At 40.1% G+C, this 18,944-nt stretch overlaps 1 pseudogene; it reads left to right on the top strand.

The window, feature by feature from the left end:
• The first annotated feature begins 8,532 nt into the window (after positions 1-8,532).
• LOC109556145 (large ribosomal subunit protein eL33 pseudogene) lies at positions 8,533-8,977 on the top strand (annotated as a pseudogene).
• The last annotated feature ends 9,967 nt before the right edge of the window (positions 8,978-18,944 follow it).

Below are 18,944 nucleotides of genomic sequence, written 5' to 3'. Positions count from 1 at the left end.
TAGGTTCTTGTTTTGGCCCAAGTAAAAGTTTTAATAAATATGGAAATGATCACTCTTAACATCAGCATCATGCTTTGTCAGGCTTATGATGCTGACTACTACTCCATGCATCATAATTTCAAGATTAAGAAGAGCAACTTGCTTGAGTATGTTTGCATCTTACAAATGAATAAGAATATGAAGCTCTTACTAGGGAAATGGATAAAGGGCGTATGAAAGCAGTCAGAAGAGAAGAAATAAAAATGGCCAATACTTATATGGAACAATTTACACAAGGAGAAATGCAAACCAAACAACGTGATACCATTTGAACCTGTCACAATAACAAAAGGTGTGAAGAGGAAGCACTTTCATCATTGCTGTTGGGAGTATGTCTGTACCACCTTTCTCTGCAGTTGGATAGTATGTGTGCAAAGTTTCAGAAATGCTTTCAGCTTTGACTAGGAATCCCACTTTTAGGAGGCTTTGGAATGTCTGCCTGTGGAGAGTATATGCTCTCATCAGCTTCCTGCAGGGGGCGCTTTTATGGGAAGGCGTTCCTCCACTGGGAAGGCTGTGGTTTCCCAGCCCTGTCTGTGCATTTTTGGGAAATTCTGTTTAATTCCAGCTTCTGCTTTAGGAATCTCAAAGGGTTGCATACCTGACCCATGTTCTTTATGCAATTTAAATCAAAACTAAGGTTGATATCTTGATTTCCACCTGTCAGTCTCCTCTTTATTGCTCAAATAGCCTTGAATTGGGGCTTCCTGATGCCTGCAAGAAATCACAATAACAACAAAATAGAATTCAAACATTAAAAAACATGGGGTGGATTTAAAAGGTGTGTCAATAAAATTGGATATGATGTAGCAATTCAAAACAATCCATTGTTGCCCATATTGACACATAAAGGAAAGATTCTAATATAGTACTTCATGTATAAACACACTTATTATATCTATGTATACAGTTTGCTCTTTTCCTCTCTCTTTTCTCATCTCTATTTTAGAAAGTTTCTGTAATGACATAAAATAGGTTCATTACATGTTTGCTTCTGTATAGGCTTCCCTGGGTCTGGAAGATTCCCTTGAGAAGGGAATGGCTACCCACTCCAGTATTTTGGGTTTCCCTGGTGGCTCAGATGGTAAAGAATCCACCTGCAATGTGGGAGACCTGGGTTCAATCCCTGGGTCAGGAAGATCCCCTGGAGGAGGGCATAGAGACCCACCCCAGTATTCTTGCCTGGAGAATCCCATGGACAGACGAGCCTGGTGGGCTACAGACTATGGGGTCGCATAGAGTCAGACATAACTGAGCAATTAATGTTTTCAGTTTTTTCAGGCTGTTTTCACCACTGTGCTTTCTGTGTTCATGGTGGCTAGTGTGTGCTTTCCCTTCTTCTTTTGTCTTGATTTTCTTGGTGGCATGAGTAGGGTCTTGGCCACAAGGAGGAGATCTGGAATTGGGTCATCTCTTTCCATCTGGACACCTCCTTACGTGGACGCTCACACAGGAACCAGCCCCCTCATGATCTGTGGCTACTGACTCCATTCCTTTCCATTTTCTGCAGAGCCTCACCTGGTCAGAAAGGAACGTAGGCCGAAATGAGACCATATTCATCCTGTTCCCCCGCTGCCCCATTTGGTCTCCTTCCTGGGAAGATGGGCTGAAGTCTGAGAAGAGCCAGTGCCTCAGACATCTTGGGGCCATTGAGGGGTGGGAGAATTCTTCTACTCAAGAGAATAAAACTGTAGATACTAACAAGCCCAGGGTGAGCTGGTGCAGAGAAAGACCTCTAATTCATGGAGGTGCCCAAATCATCATCATTCTCAATGGCTCCTGGGAAACGGAATTTTCCACACAAGTTAAGTTTCTAGATAACTAGCATTTACTACCTCAAAAATGTATACTATTTTTCTTCATCATTTTTAATGGAAATCTTACTGAAGGGCTTTCAATTTATTTCCGCAAGCCTTCAATATTTTCTTGATATGCAGTCTCATTCTTACGAAGAACATGTCTTATTGTGCTGTGGAATGGTGATGTTCTCTGAGTCCACAGAAACAGGTAGTCCCAAAGAGCAGCTCCGTGTTGTACCTTCACGGTCATGGCCTACTTTCCCTGCTGACAGCTGTTCCATCTGACCATCTGTGTGATGTGGTTGAGACTATGCTATGTCAAAAAAGCATTTGGTTGGGAATGGCTCTGATTAGTAGCAAGGTTCAGCATCTTGTGGCAAACATTTCTGTTGCTCTAAGGCCATTTTCACTTAGTTCTGAGTTTGCAGCTGGGTTTCGGCCACTTAGTTATAGTGGTCAGTGGTCTGACCTTGTTGAAGGGGCTATTCTTATACTTTGCAACAAAATTTATAGTCACCTTTTTGACAACGAAATTAAAATTCACAGTTTTCCTTTACAATCAGGCTTCCTTATAGATTAATAATCACTTACATTATAATTTTAGGAACTGTGGTTCAAACAAATGAAGTCAAGTTTCTAATCTTGTTGTCAATGAAATGCTTATCAAACTTCAAGATCTGTTGTTGAGACTATAACTAGAAATCATAAGATATTTCTAAAAGAATTTTAAAGGGATAATTAAATGATCATGCATTCATTTATTTAATAACTCTATTCAATTCAATTAAGAAAGTTCTCTTGTTGATTTTCCTATTGACTAAAGTATAAAATACAGTTATTTTAACACTGTATCGTTTAGTTTAATCACCTAAAAAAAATGCCCCAAACAGTAGTTTAAAATGAAAAAAGTTTTATGATTTTCTATGGTCAGTGGGCAGCTCTTTCAGTCTGGGTTATCTTGGCTTGAGCTGAATGGTCACATGTCTGGGATGGTTGGAATGACTGGACCCTCTGCCCACCAAGTGTTTTATCCTTCAGGAGGATAGCCTGGGTATACCCACATGGCAGCAGAAGGTTTTCTAGCAGCAAGAGAGGAGAAACCCCAAAGTACATATATTTTTTAAGCCTTTGCCTATGTCACATTTACTAATGTCTCGGTCAAAGCAAGTCATGTTGGCTTGAGAGTAGGGGTACAAGGAGGCATAACTCATGGGAGTCATTACTGCATTCATCTATCAAAGCATGTTCCAAGCTGTCATTCTAACCCTGCAGTCCCTAAACTGTGAGGGAGGTGGCCTGGGACACCACAGTGAATTCTCAGGGACTGTTGCAGGATAGTTCACCATTTTGAGGGAAACATAATTACATTCTAAGACTGCTGGACATCACAAAAACTACTAGCTTGATGCAGGTCACAATGTCAACATCATAATGATAAGCTCCTTTTGGTGTTGTTGTATCTTTGCAAAGTGGATTTTTGGTGGTTTCTGTGATTAAAAGCAAGCACTGCATGAAAATGATTGTAAAGCAGGACGTGAGTATGGTGGTGTCCAAGTTGGTTCCAAGATTGCAGAAGTTGTGTGGTCCCAACAGGTGCATATGTCCTGCTATTAAGTAAATGTGGTTAAAAAACAAAATATTATTTAAAATTTTGTATTACTTTTAAATATTTTTAAATGTATTGCTTTTAAAATATAATTAAATTGTTAGGACATACATACTTACAAATTTATTTGGATCTAGCTACTTAATTAATGGAACTATTAAGTATTTCTTTTGGTCCAGGGGCACTGTGAAAAAATGAACAAAATACTAAGGATGCCATGAACCAGGAAAGGTTGTGAACTATTGTTATAAATTTACTTTTTTTTTTTTTACTGCTTATAAGAAAAGAAAGTCAAAAAGGAAAGCTCGTTTTTGGGAAAGATGAATGGATTTGATTTTGTATATGCAAAGTCAGGACCCAATGGACCACTTAAAGAAAGATACAGAGCTATGATTCAGAGAGGAGATTAGGAGTGGAGCTGATTCCATCCCTAAATATTGTGTAGAATCTCTTTTGGATTGCTTTGGATAGTGTCTATACTCAAGAATTAGTTGTAAAAGGAAAAGGTGTGTATTTAGTTGCTCAGTTGTATCCAACTCTTTGTGACCTCATGGATTGTAGTCTCCCAGCCTCCTCTGTCCATGGAATTCTTCCAGGCAAGAATACTGGAGTGGGTTGCCATGCCCTCCTCCAGTGGATCTTCCTGACTAAGGGATTGAACCTGGGTCTCCTGCATTGCAGGTGGATTCTTTACTGCTGAGCCACCAGGGAAGCCCAAGGAAAATGTTGTGTTGCTGAAAGAGAAGAAACCTAAAAACCAAAACTAATCTGCAAAATAAATGTTCTTGGCTTAATATTTTTGCAAATATTAAATAGATGCCTTTAAATTTCCCTCTTCTGTCATAGTTTTATTTGCAAAGGGCAGACTTCTGAGGGGGAGCCATGGGGTTTATTGTCCTAGAGAAGGAGAAGGTGAGCTTTGACCCTCTTAGTCAGTTGCTGTGGAGATGGAGGGTTTGCCAAATTATTTCCATTTCACACATCACTAGCTGAGCCTAGAAAGCTCAGATCATAGGGGGTTCCCATCATATAGAGAAGGCATCTTGTCCACAGTTAAGGCTTAACAGAATTGACATCAAGAAGTAGGAGGATATGATGTACTAAATGTAAAGATCCCCCCACCCCCAACACACATACTTTTTGGCCAAGGAGATTGTGGAAGGAAATAGGAAGAGAAGATAATAATTTATGTCTTGTAACTTTTCTCCATGGCTTGAAACAAATTATATCTCAAAAATGAGAGCAATAGTAAGGGTAAAGAGGGGAGATGTTGCCGGTTTCCAAGTTGGGGGCTCTAGAAATCTCATCTTTATTCTGTCCATCTGTACCAACTTGAGGGTATGACCACAACACCAGGGTCAAAAGGAGATCTTGCAGTTTTATTTTTCCTACGATGCTCCTACTTCCCATATTTTATGGATGATGTGACAAAAGCCAGTAGGCTTCCCAAGGCACCATCTTTCCATCCTGCCCTGACAAGACAGGGTGGACTGCCAGGCCAGTAGACTGGATAATGGACTGAGAAATCACTGTACAGTCTGCAGCCAGCATCACAGGGGTGAGGTTTAGTCATGCAGAAGTGTTGCTGGACCAAGCTAGAAGCCCCAGTGAGTAATGGTCACTATCTTGAGACCAGTATTAACTTTCTAATGCATTCCAATGACTCTGTGAAGCCAGGAGAGCCTTCCATCAGTGTCATGAGGACTCATTCATACCTCGTCTTCATATGCCCAGTTGTTATCTTCAGGACAGAAGCTAGGCAAGGAGGCAGCTGTCTGAAGGCCCAGACTGGCTATATAATTTTCTGGGCCTAGTGCAAAACAGAAATACAAACACTTTGTTCAAAGACTAATGATTTTAGGACTGTGATGTGCTCAATTGTGTCTGACTCATTGTGACCCCATGAACTGTAGCCACCCCATGGACTGCAGCCTGGCAGTCTCCTCTGTCCATGGGATTTCCCAGGGGAGAATACTCAAGCAGGTTACCATTTTCTCTTCCAGGGATCTTCCAGACTCAGGGATTGGGCTGGAGTCTCTTGTGTCTTCTGCTTTGGCAGGCAGATTCTTTACCATTGTGCCACTTGGGAAGCCCAAGATTGTGATAGCAGAGCCTTAAACCAGATGAGAGGCCCAACTTCACAGGTCTCAAACACAGAACACAGGCTGAGAATCTAAACATTTTTTTCTGACTAAAGATTCTCAATACTGCCCAAAGGGATTGTTTAAATTAGCACATTGGATTGAATTTAAACTGCAGTTAATTCTTTCCCATTAACTAGTGAATGGGAGCCTGGGAGAAGTACCAGATTTGTTTATGGACAATCAAGACATCACTGAGTTGGGTGTGAGTCAAGTTTGTGGTCCTGCTACCAAGGCATCCTTTCTTTCTTTCATTGAAAAGAGCTGGAGATCAGAGAGATTAAGGGATTGCTTAAGGTTACTCAGGTAGTTAGTGATGAAATTGAGATTTAAACACAGATGTGTGTGTGCTAAGTTGCTTCAGTCATGTCTGACTCTTTATGACCCTGTGGACTGTAGCCCACCAGGCTCTTCTGTCTGTGAGATTCTCCAGGCAAGAATACTAGAGTGAGTTGCCATTCCCTCCTCCAGAGGATTTTCCTTTCCCAGGGATTGAACTTGTGTCTCTTAGGTCTCCTGCATTGGCAAGCATGTTCTTTACCACTAGTGCCACCTGGGAAGCCCTTAAACTCAGATATGACTCCAAAACTCATATTTGTACTCTTCTGATGTAGGTAACAGATATAGAGTCAAAGCTAAGTCTGAAAAAAATTGAACTTTGAAGTGGATTTCTTTTAAAATGTTCTTATTTTCATAAACACATGGATAAAAGTATGTCTGATCATCACAGGAATGATACTGTACCTAGAGGGCGTGTTGGAAAATTGGGGGATGTTTTGGTTGCGTGAGACATTGCTATCGGCATCTTATGCGCCAGGGCTATAACGAGTTTGCAATCTGCAGGACAGTCTTTTACAAGGAAGAATTGCTTGATATCCTACATAACTTTTGAATGTCTCATCAGTCACTCAAGTAGGTGAAAAGGTTGTTTATGAGTCTGGAACCTAATAACACTTTGCATATATGTGCTGTGTGTGTTCTCAGTTGTGTCCCACTCTGTGACCCCATGGGCTGTAGCCCATCAGGCTTCCCACTCCATGGAATTTTCCAGGCAAGAATAGTTGAGTAGGTTGCCATTTCCTACTCCAGAGCCAGGGAATCTTCCCAACCCAGGGATTGAATCGGTGTCTCTTGCATCCCCTGCATTGGCAGGCAGATTCTTTTCATCACCTGGGAAGTAGCTTTACATATTACTCATAGTACTTTTTCTATGGGTTAAAAATAGGTTGGATTTTCTGTGACCACAAAAGTTGTGTAAATTGAAGGAAGAGTGTACGTGATTAGCTTCAGACTTTACCACGGGTTGTTCCCCATTTTGGAAAACCTCGTCACCCAATGACCAGGCTGCTTTTGGCATTTGCATGCCCAACACAACATACCTAAATCAGTCTTTGTTAGAAGTCAAATTCCCATGGATTCCACATGTAGATGCATCAACTGTTTCACTAATCTTCGTGTATTGCTGTGCCTGAGCATTTTATTAAAAATTCTATTATTTTTGTTTCTCCTTTGTGTTATAGTCAGGGCATTATGTTGGTTTATTAAAAGTCATGTGTGTAGATAGGTTATGCTGCTGCTAAATCCAACTTTGTGCGACCCCATAGACGGCAGGCCATCAGGCTTCCCCATCCCTGGGATTCTCCAGGCAAGAACACTGGAGTGGGTTGCCATTTCCTTCTCCAATGCATGAAAGTGAAAAGTGAAAGTGAAGTTGCTCAGTCGTGTCCGAATCTTCGCGACCCCATGGACTGCAGCCTACCAGGCTCCTCTGTCCATGGGATTTTCCAGGCAAGAGTACTGGAGTGGGGTGCCATCGCCTTCTCCAGTAGATAGGTTATAGTTTTGCATAAATTCCATTTTAGGGCTGTCCAGGGAGTAGTGTTGAAAAGGGAAAGGGTAAGTCTAGTAGGTTGAGAACCATGGAAGTAGATACAGTATTTGGAATCAGTAAAGAGCAGATCTCTTTTAGCAAGAAAACCCGAGTTGTTGACTTTTCCTGACGGGCTTATTGGCTACACTGGCAACATTACTGGGCCTGATGTGAAAGAATTATTAAGTCTTTCAGGAGATTATATGTTGTGTGTTAGGTGTCAAGTTATCTGACCTTATTTACCCAAGGAATTGGGCTTTTCAGGTGAGTTTTTTTTTTAAGTTAAATTTTTTCCTCTTGGCTGGACAAAAAATTGTGCTTTTTATTTGAGGGAACAAATTTGGCAGAAAATCTCTTTTGATTTAGGTTTACTTTTTTTCCAGTGAAAGAACTATGCAGGACATTCATGCTGTAGCTCAAAACGCTCACGGTTACTAATTGTTATGAGGAAGCTGGCATCCGAAGGGCTTTGGGCAAAATGTCCTGACTCCATGAGCAGTAACCCACCAGGCTCCTCTGTCTATGGGATTCTCCAGGCAAGAACATTAGAGTGGGTTGCCATTCCCTTCTCCAGGGAATCTTCCTGCCCAGCGATTAAACCTGGGCCTCTTGAGCCACTGGGAAAGCCCCATCTGCAGTCAGTCATATAGAAATTGCTGAGATAAGGTAAAAAATAGTATTTCACTTTGGGCTTGAGTAAAAAAGAGTGAGTTCTTTGTACAGGGTCATGCCATGTGCAGACATCTATTATGGTCAGTAAGGAAAAACTTTTCTCTTCCTCCTTTGGGCCCCCTTTTATCTGGAATCCCCCTCTCTCCCTGCCTTGTCTAGATAGGATCATGCTGCCCCAGGGACTATCCTCTTAGTCTGCTCTGGTATGGATGGTTTGTTGAATAGGATGGAGGGAAGAGAAAAGTGTCCTGGATCTTTCAGGCAGGGAATCTACCCTTAATGTTAGGAGCTCAGTATTGTTTGTTGGTATTTGAGGGCCCAGTTTCTGGCACCCATCAGCCAGGATTTCACCTCTGGCTCTGCAATTAATAGTTGTGTGACTTATTTCAGCTTCCTCATCTATAAAAAGAAATATAATAATACCTGCTCTTTCAGCCATCTTGGACCCTGTGAAGGCCTGCTGGGAACGGGACTTCTAAAACGACAAATATGTCTGGAAGGCTGTGGTCCAAGGCCATCTTTGCTGGCTATAAACGGGGTCTACGGAACCAAAGGGAACACACTGCTGTCCTGAAAATTGAGGGTGTATATGCTCGAGATGAAACTGAATTCTGTTTAGGCAAGACATGTGCTTATGTGTACAAAGCAAAGAACAACACAGTAACTCCTGGTGGAAAACCTAACAAAACCAGAGTAATCTGGGGAAAGATAACTCGAGCTCATGGAAACAGTGGCATGGTTCGTGCCAAATTCTGAAGCAACCTTCCTGCTAAGGCCATTGGACACAGAATTCGTGTGATGCTGTACCCTTCGAGAATTTAAACTTCTTGAAAATAAATAAAAGTGTGGATTTGTAAAAAAAAAAAAAAAAGAAATATAACAATACCTAATCTTCAGGTTTGTTGTGATGATTAAATGTGCATGTAAATGGGAAGCAGGAAGGGAAAAAAGATTTTTTCTACCACATTTAGACATTTAAGCAAAAGAATATTTTGTTTGCCTCTGTTTCCTGGTTGGTGTTTTATTGCAGATTTCAGTTCAGTCCAGTTCAGTCGCTCAGTCGTGTCCGACTCTTTGCGACCCCATGGAATGCAGCATGCTGGGCCTCTTTGTCCATCACCAACTCCCAGAGTTTACTCAAACTCATGTCCATTGAATCAGTGATGCCATCCAACCCTCTCATCCTCTGTCATCCCCTTCTCCTCCTGCCGTCATCTTTTCCCAGCATTTCAGATTAGTTGAATTTATTTAATTCCTTCAGTCTTCGGGGTAGTGGGACTAGGAGAACAATACCTAGTAGAAGGAGTCATCCGCTTGGGCTTTAGATGGAGAAGTTGGACTGTTGAAGTCTGCACTCCAGGTGGATCCATCTTAGTCCAGAGAAATTGGAGACTGTTAGGAAATGGACTTTGAAGTACTCTTCATTTTATTGTGGAAGGTCTGCCGCCTTACATGCACTGGGCTAAGTCCTGCAGCTACACTAGTGAACAAGACAGTCAAGTAGGGAGACAGACAGGAACACATACATAAAACGTAAACAAGATAACTTCACACGGTATAAATACTTTGAAGACTGTAACACCAAATTCCTACTTTAGTTAGAGGGGTCAGAGAAAGCCTTTTCACTCTTGAGCTGGGTGCTGAATATAAAGATCTGGGGCAAAACCTTGCAGGTACATGAATAGCAAATACAGATAAATTCCCATAGGTGTAGGACTGGTTATCTGTTTTCTCTTGAGTGAGTTTGGGCAGTGTGACTTTCAAGGAATTCATCCATTTTATTTATAGGCATGGAGTTTTTATAAAATAATATTCTTTTATTATTCTTTTCCTAGGTGTAGATTTATCTAATGATATGCTCCCTTCCATTCCTGATATTTTATAATTTGTGTCTTCTCTCTTCTTTTCTTGATCAGTCTGGCTAGGAGTTTACAAATGTTACTGATCTTTTCTAAGAATCAGCTTTTTGTTTTATTTAGCTTTTTCTATTGCTTTTCTATCTTATTGCTTTTCTTTCCTTATAGATTTCTGCTGTTATCCTTATTTTTTCTATCTTTCTGCTTGGTTTTACTATGCTCATCTTTTCTAGTTTCTAAAGTCAGAAACTTAGATAACTGATTTGAGAATTTTCTTCCTTTCTAGCATAAAGATTTAATGCTCTAAATTTCCTTCTAAGTATTGTTTAAGCTGCAACCTTCAAATTTTGATATGCTGTATTTTCATTTTCACTCACTTCAAAAGTTTTCATGGAGAGCCAGACATTTGGAAATGAGCATTCTGACTCTTTAGCTAGGCCTTTATTGTGGAGGCTTGAGTCACTTGCAGGCTCCTGCATCCTTTCCCAATCTTTCTGTCAGGATGATGGGGATAAGGCTCTTGGCAGGGTTTCATGCCTTTTTTCCATCTCACTATTGTTTCTCTCAACCTCCCATGGTGTCCCTTCTCTTCTCCTGACCTCTTATGTTGGCTTGCTCTCAGTATTTGATTCTCTTCTTTATCCATAGTCACCCTTAGAGATGTCTTCCAGTCTTATGGTTTAAATACCATTAATAAGGCAAGAAGACTCTTGAGAGTCCCTTGGACTGCAAGGAGATCCAACCAGTCCATTCTAAAGGAGATCAGTCCTGGGTGTTCTTTGGAAGGAATGATGCTAAAGCTGAAACTCCAGTACTTTGGGCACCTCATGCGAAGAGTTGACTCATTGGAAAAGACTCTGATGCTGGGAGGGATTGGGGGCAGGAGGAGAAGGGGACGACAGAGGATGAGATGGCTGGATGGCATCACTGACTCGATGGACGTGAGTCTGAGTGAACTCCGGGAGTTGGTGATGGACAGAGAGGCCTGGCGTGCTGCGATTCATGGGGTCGCAAAGAGTCGGACAAGACTGAGCGACTGAACTGAACTGAACTGAACTGAAGGCAATAATGTCCACATTTATATCTCCAGGTCAGATCTCTCATGCAGTTTATGTCTAAAAGTGAACTCCTGCTGTTCCTTTATAAATTTGTTCTAACTTCTTTCTTTTTACTTGATGACCACTTTCATTCTTCTAGTTGGCCAGACTAAAAACCTTGGAGGCAAACAACTTCTCTCTCATACTTTACATCCAACCCATGAGCAATTGTGTTGGTTCTACTTTCAAAATATATTCAAAATCTGATCCCTATTAACCACCTATATTGCTACCATTCTGATACAAAACACCATCCTCTTCCATTTGGGTCACTGTGGTAGCCTCCAAACTAGTCTTTCTGTGTCTATATTAGCCATTATACAGCCTATTCTCAATACAGTAGTCAGAGTGAGCCTTCCAAAATTGAAATCAGTTTTTAACTGATTAAAAACTGAGTTCAGTTCTCTGTTCAAAACCCATTGAAGGGTCCCTTCAATGCTTACTTCAAATGCAAAGACTTCTAATGCTTACAGGGTCTTGCTTCATCCAAGCCTTGTGTCTTCTCTGACTTCATCACCTACTGCTCTCCCCTCTGTGAGCTCCACTGCTGTCCTACTGGCCTCCTCGCTCTGCCTCTGACTTGCCAGTTATCCCACCTCAGCGTCTTTGCTCAAGTTGTATCCTGTGTCTAGAATGCTCTTCTCTATCTTAAAAAAAAATGATGTATGGCTAATTTATAATGTGTTAATTTCTGCTGTATGGCAAAGTGATTCAGGTATACATCTACATACATTCTCTTTCATATCCTTTTCCATTATGGTTTATTATAGGATATTGAATATAGTTCCCTGTGCTATACAGTAAGACCTTGTTGTCTATCCATTCTACATATAGTAGTTTGTATCCACTAACCCAAACTCCCAATTCTTCCTCCCCCAACTCCCTTTCCAACAACAAGTCTATTCTCTATGTCTGTGAATCTATTTGTGCTTTGCCGGTAAGTTCGTTTGTTGCATATTTTAGATTGCACATATAAGTGATGTAATATACTATTTGTCTTTCTCTGTCTGACTTAATTAACTTAGTATGATAGTCTCTAGGTCCATCCATTTTGCTGCAAATGGCTGAGCAGTATTCCATTGTATATATGTATCACATCTTCTTCATCCATTCCTTTGTTGATGGATATTTAGGTTGTTTCCATGTTTTGCCTATTGTGAATAGTATTGCTGTGAATATTGGGGTGCATGTATCTTCAAATTATACTTTAGTTATATGTCCAGGAGTGGGATTGCTGGATCATATGGTAATTATGTTTTCAGTGTTTTGAGGAAACTCCAAACTGTCTTACATAGTGGCTGCACCAACTTACATTTTCACCAAGAGTGTAGGAAGATTTCCTTTTCTCTGTATCTTTTCCAGCATTTATTTGTAGACTTTTTAATGATGGTCATTCTGACAGATGTGAAGTGGTAGCTCATTGTAGTTTTGATTTGCATGGAATGATTTTCCCTTTGATACCAGCCTGTTTCACTCCTACACCACCTCCTTCAAGGCTTTGCTCAACTCTCACCTTCTCAATGAGGCCTATCCTGATCACTCTATTTAACACTGCAACCTGCTTCCAAACTCTACCACTGGCATTTCCATTCCCTTTATTCCGCTCTACTTTTTCTTCATAATGCCATAAATCATGTAATTAACAATTTAATTTGCTGTAGTAGTGTATTTATTGTTTCTGATCTGCCTTTCTATACTAGAATTAAAACTTCAAACCAATAGGACTTTGTCTGCTATTTCACTTATAGCCTTAGAGTCTTGAGTGCTTGGTGCATAAGAGGTACTGAATAAATATGTATGGAACAAATATATGATTCACTCATTGAGGCTGAGCATATCACCTATGTAATTGAATCAGGATCTCTTAGCAAGAAACAATAGAGAGTAGCTGTTGGATGGTCAGTTAACAATATCTGACTTGGATTCTAAGATGCTCAACTACACACTGGGGAAATTGGATTATGGACCATGTGCAGAGTTATTTGAGCTTTTATCCAAATCTGATACTCAAATTAAATAGGAGCTACATTTTATTTCCTGAACTTATTTTAATTTTAACAAGAACATGAACTTCTTTATGGATTAACAAGAATATGAAATTCTGTATGTATGTATGAACTAGTGGTAGTATTGAATTGTTTTTAGTTTTACAGAGATGCCATGGTATCAGCGATGGAAGGATGGAGGTATAAGTATGTATAAAGACACTTGGTTCCTGGCACATAGGGAACACTCAATAAACATCTGCTAAAATTTTCCTAGGGCTATTTTCTTTTTTTGGCCACACTCTGTGGCATGTGGGATCTTAGGTCCCCGATCAGGAATTGAACCTGGACTCCCTGCCTTGGAAGGGACCAGGTCGCTCAGCATAAAGAATCCACCTGCAATGCAAGAGACGCAGGACATGTGGGTTTGATTCCTGGGTCAGGAAGATCACCCAGAGGAGGGCATGGTAACCCACTCCAGTGTTTTTGCTGGGAAAATCCAATGGACAGAGGAGCCTGGTGAGCTATGGTCTATGTTGTTGCAAAGAGTCAGACATAACTTAGTGACTTAATGCATGCCCCTGCATTGCAAGGTGGAGTTTAACCACTGGGCCACCAGGGAAGTCCTTCTTAAGGCTATTCTTATCTGTACAAGTAATCAGAGAAACATGTGATAGAGTATATTGACTATATCATAGTATCTTACTGTTGGAATGGGCTGGAATGATGTACTTCCTTTTTATTTATTTATTTTTGGCTGTGCTGGGTCTATTTTGAACTGTGGTATTGGAGAAGACTCTTGAGAGTCTCTTAGATGGCAAGGAGATCAAACCAGTCAATTCTAAAGGAAATCAATCCTGACTATTAATTGGAAGGACTGATGCTGAAGCTGAAACTCTGATACTTTGGCCACCTGATATGAAGAACTGACTCATTGGAAAAGACTCTGATGCTGGGAAAGGTTGAAGGCAGGAGAAGAAGGGGACAACAGAAGATGAGATGGTTGAATGGCATCACTGACTCGATGGACATGAGTTTGAGCAAGCTGTGGGGATTGGTGATGGACAGGGAAGCCTGGCGTGCTGCAGTCCATGGGGTTGCAAAGTGTCAGACACAACTGAGCTACTGAACTGAACTATGCTGGATCTTTGTCACTGTGTGCGGGCTTTCTCTAGTTGCGGTGAGTGTGGGCTTCTCTCTAGCTGTAGTGCATGGGCTTCTCATTGAAGTAGTTTCTCTTGTTGCAGAGCACAGGCTTTAGGTCTCACGGGCTCAGTAGTTGCAGAGCATGGCCTAAGTAGTTTTGCTGTATGGACTTAGTTGCCCCATGACGGGTTAAGTCTTCCTGGGCCAGGGATCAAACCCTTATCCCTTGCATTGGCAGGTGGATTCTTAACCAATGGACCACCAGCAAAGTCCTGAACCTCATCTTTAGTGTTCTTCACAGGTTAGCCAAAATGAATTGAGCACAAAAAATGAGCACAGGTGAACTAAAATCTGCTTTCCTCTAAATTTTACTCCTTGGCACTCCAGAACAAATCTATACACTTTAATACATGAGAGCCTGTCAAATATTTGAAGGCAGCTACCGTGTCTTCTCTTCTGCAGAGTAAACACCCTCAGTTTCTTATCTAGCTGGTTCAAGATTCTTCATCATGCTGGGCACCCTGTTTTGGATGAAATGCAACTTCACTATATAGTTTTAAAATGTTAGTGCCAAAGTGGCTCATAGTGCTGCTAATCAAGTCTGATAAAATGAAGTGCGGAGAAACTTTTAACTAAGTATCATGTTGAACAAACATTCATTCAAATCCAATTAAAATAAATAAATTTATATTAAAAAAACAAATACAAATAATACAAATGTATTAGTATGAACAACTGGTTGCAAATGACAAAAGCTACAGCTCAGATCAACAAAAGGTCCGCCAAAATGATGAAATACATAAATAAATGAAATAAGCAAATAAGCAAGCAAGCTGTCAAGCAAGTAAGAAAGTGATGGAGGAATGTCGACGAACATCTAAAAAGTCAAAGGTAGGTCCAACTCTAAGTAGAGCTGGAGATCCAGGGGCTCAAATATCATCTGAACTCTGTCTTCATTGCTTAATTCTGTTTTCTTTTGTGTTTTCTTCACACCCAGACAGATTCTCTTCAGTCATTTCTTCTTAGAAGCTCCAAGTTTACATCTGACTGAATTAGCAACTCTACTCGATGCTAAGGACAGAATTCTGGAGAAAAACCAACTTTTAATGAAAGAGAAAGACACTTTGATGATCTTCCAGATTATAAATTCTGTCATAAAGGAAATGATTTCAGAGTAGTGTAACTTGCTGTGACTGGCTCTATATTGGCTTTTGGTGACAGCTGCTTTCTTTTGAATGAACTCATATGCATCCACTTTGTGTCTTTCAGAATTCTTCCTGGAACTGATGTCAAACTCATGATGTGAAGGTTGTAGAATCTATCCCTTACATATTTGGGAAATTAAGATATCATTTCCCAAGCTGTACACCAAAACGAATACATTTTAAATCAGCTATATTTCAATAAAAAGATATGATTTCCCTTTTATCTTTTGATCCCTTTCTAGTTCACACTGATTCTTCAGAGATCTATAGTAGTTCCATAAACATTTATCAAATATCACTTAATGGAACTTTTCTCATTCATATTTGCAAGTTTTTGGATTCTGAGGAATTTATTTAGGCTAGTACTCTTGCCTGGAAAATCCCATGGGTGGAGGAGCCTGGTAGGCTTCAGTCCATGGGGTCGCGAAGAGTCGGACACGACTGAGCAACTTCACTTTCACTTTTCACTTTCGTGCATTGGAGAAGGAAATGGCAACCCACTCCAGTGTTCTTGCCTGGAGAATCCCAGGGACGGGGGAGCCTGGTGGGCTGCTGTCTATGGGGTCGCACAGAGTCGGACACGACTGAAGCGACTTAGCAGCAGCAGCAGACACCTTTATATTAAACATTTAAATCCTACCTGTTGTAATCTGCCCACTTGCCTTGACTATCTAGGTTTCCATCAAAGACCTTTTTAGCTTGGATTTTTGGCTTTAAGAAACAGAGAGTCAACCAGTTTTTAGTTTGGATTTTTGGTTTTAAGAAACAGTCAACCAGGTTAACTCTAGATTATGGAGAAAGCTTTATTATAAGATTCCATGTAGCTGTGAGGAACAAAGCAGGCTCATAAGAACAGAAAGGTGGATTTCAGGGAGTGGTGTCTGTGAGTAGGTCCTAGGCAGCAGAAATTTGTGAGTCTTCTGGATAGTATCAGATCAGCTTTTGACTCAGTCAATTGTGACTGTGATCTGTGGCTCACTGTTTGCCTTGATCTTTTCTCCACACCTAAAAACATATAACTGGCATACAATAAATTATACTATACTTTTTCAAAGGCATACAATTTAATAGCTTTTGACATAGTGTACCTGTGAAATCATTACCACAATCAAGACAGCGAACGTATTTATCAGCCCCCAAAGTTTCCTCATGTTCTTTTTTCTTTAAAAAATATTTATTTATTTTTATTGAGGTATATTTTCTTTACAATATTGTGTTACTTTCTGCTGTACAATGAAGTGAGTCAACTATATGTATACATATATCCTCTGCCTATTGGATCTTCTTTCCACTTCTGCCTGCCCAATCCCACCCTCTAGGTCACCACAGAGCACTAAACGGAGCTCCCCCCAGCTTCCCACTAGCCATTTCCTTGTGTCCTCTCTTTATTATTATTATTATCCTCATGTTCTTTTGTAATCTCTCCCTCCTTATCCTTTCTGTCTGCCTCCTCACTCTTGCTTCCCCTTCTCTCTGTCACAAGAGATTGGTTTGTATTTTCTAGATTTTTATATAACTAGAATCATAGTGTATATATATATATATGTATACTGTACACTGTTGTTAACTATAGTCACTATGCTCTGCATTACATCTCCAGACTTATTCATCTTATAACTGGAAATTTGTACCTTTTGACTAATTTCACTCATTTCCTCCATGTTTTGGCTATTGTAAATAATGCCACAGTGAGCATGGGGATGCAGATGTCTCTTCAGGACAGTGATTTTACTTCTTTGTATATATAATCAGAGGTGGAATCACTGGATCATATGGTAATTCTCCTTTTAATTTTTGAGGAAATTCCATACTGTTTTTCATAGTGGCTGCACCAATTCACATTCCAATTTGTGCATTCCCAATAATGCACCAAGTGTTCCTTTTTCTCCACATCCTCACCAGGATTTGTTATCTCTTATGTTTTTGATGCTAGCTACCCTAACAGGTATGAGGTGATCTTCTCATTTTAGTTTTGACTTGCATTTCCCTAATGATTAGTGATATTTGGCACATTTTCATGTACCTGTTGACCATTTGAATATCTCTTTTGGAAAAATGTCAAGTAGATTCTTTGTTCATTAAAATTTTTGTTTTTTAATTGGAGTATACTTGCTTTAGAATATTGTGCTGGTTTCTGCCATACATCAACATGAATCAGCCTCAGGTATACATATATCTCCTCCCTCTTGAACCTTACTCACATCTCCCACCCCATCCTACCCGTCTAGGTTGTCACAGAGCATGGGGTTGAGCTCCCTGTGTTACACAGCAAATTCCCACTGGCTATCTACTTTACATACGGTAATGCATGTGGTTCCATGCTACTCTCTCAATTTGTCCCACTCTCTCCTTCCCCTACTATGTCCACAAGTCTGGTCTCTATGCCTGCATCTCCATTGCTGCCCTGCAAATAGTACCATCTTTCTAAATTCATTAGTACCATCTTTCAAGATTCCATATGTGTGTTAATATACAATATTTGTCTTTCTTTTTCCGATCTACTTCATTCTGTACAATAGGCTCCAGGTACATTCACCTCATAAGAATTGCATCAAATGTGTTCTTTTTTATAGCTAAATAATATTCCACTGTATATATGTACCACAATTTCTATTTCCATTCATCTGTTGATGGACATCTAGGTTGCTTCCATGTCCTAGCTATTGTAAAAAGTTCTGCAACAAACATTGGGGTATACGAGTCTCTTTCAATTATGGCTTCCTCAGGGTATATTTGTAGAAGTGGGATTGTTGGTCATATGGTAGTTCTATTCCTAGTTTTTAAAGGAATCTCCATACTGTTTTCTATAGTGGCTATATCAATTTGCATTCCCACCAACAGTGTAAGAAGTTTCCCTTTTCTCCACATCATCTCCAGCATTTATTGTTTGTAGATTTTTAAATGATGTCCATTCTGACCAGTGTGAGGTGATAACTCATTGTAGTTTTGATCTGTATTTCTATAATAATGCCTTTGCTAATTTTTAATTGGATTATTTGTTATTTTTTGTTATTGAGTTACATGAGTTTAAAATATATTTTTAGATATTAAGCCCTTGTCAGATGTGTAGTTTGCAAATGTTTTCTCCCATTCAGTAGATTGCCTCTTCATTTTGCTGATTAAAATCTTTTGCCCCTTTTTTCTGAGACTATGTATTTTCTTATTAATGAGTTTTGAGATTCTTTATATATTCTAGATAAAAGACGTTTGTAGATATATGACTTGCAAATATTTTATCTCAGTCTTCTTTTATCTACAGATTATTAGGAAGTGTGTTATTTAGTTTAAAAATGTCTGGGGATTTTCCAGCTATTCTTCTGCCAGTGACTTATAGTTTACTTTCTTTAAAAAAAATTTATTTATTTATTTTTGACTGTGCTGGGTCATTGCTGGTGCACAGGCGTTTCTCTAGTTTTGGTGAGAAGGGGCTACTCTCCAGTTGCGGTGCACAGTCCCATTGCGATGGCTTCTCTTGTTGCAGAGCAGGGGCTCTAAGGCGTGCAGCTTCAGTAGATGTGCTGGGTGGGC

The sequence above is a fragment of the Bos indicus genome, chromosome 3 (assembly GCF_029378745.1).
Source record: "Bos indicus isolate NIAB-ARS_2022 breed Sahiwal x Tharparkar chromosome 3, NIAB-ARS_B.indTharparkar_mat_pri_1.0, whole genome shotgun sequence".
Lineage (NCBI taxonomy): Eukaryota > Metazoa > Chordata > Mammalia > Artiodactyla > Bovidae > Bos > Bos indicus.
This window is presented reverse-complemented; position numbering and strand designations above follow the sequence as displayed.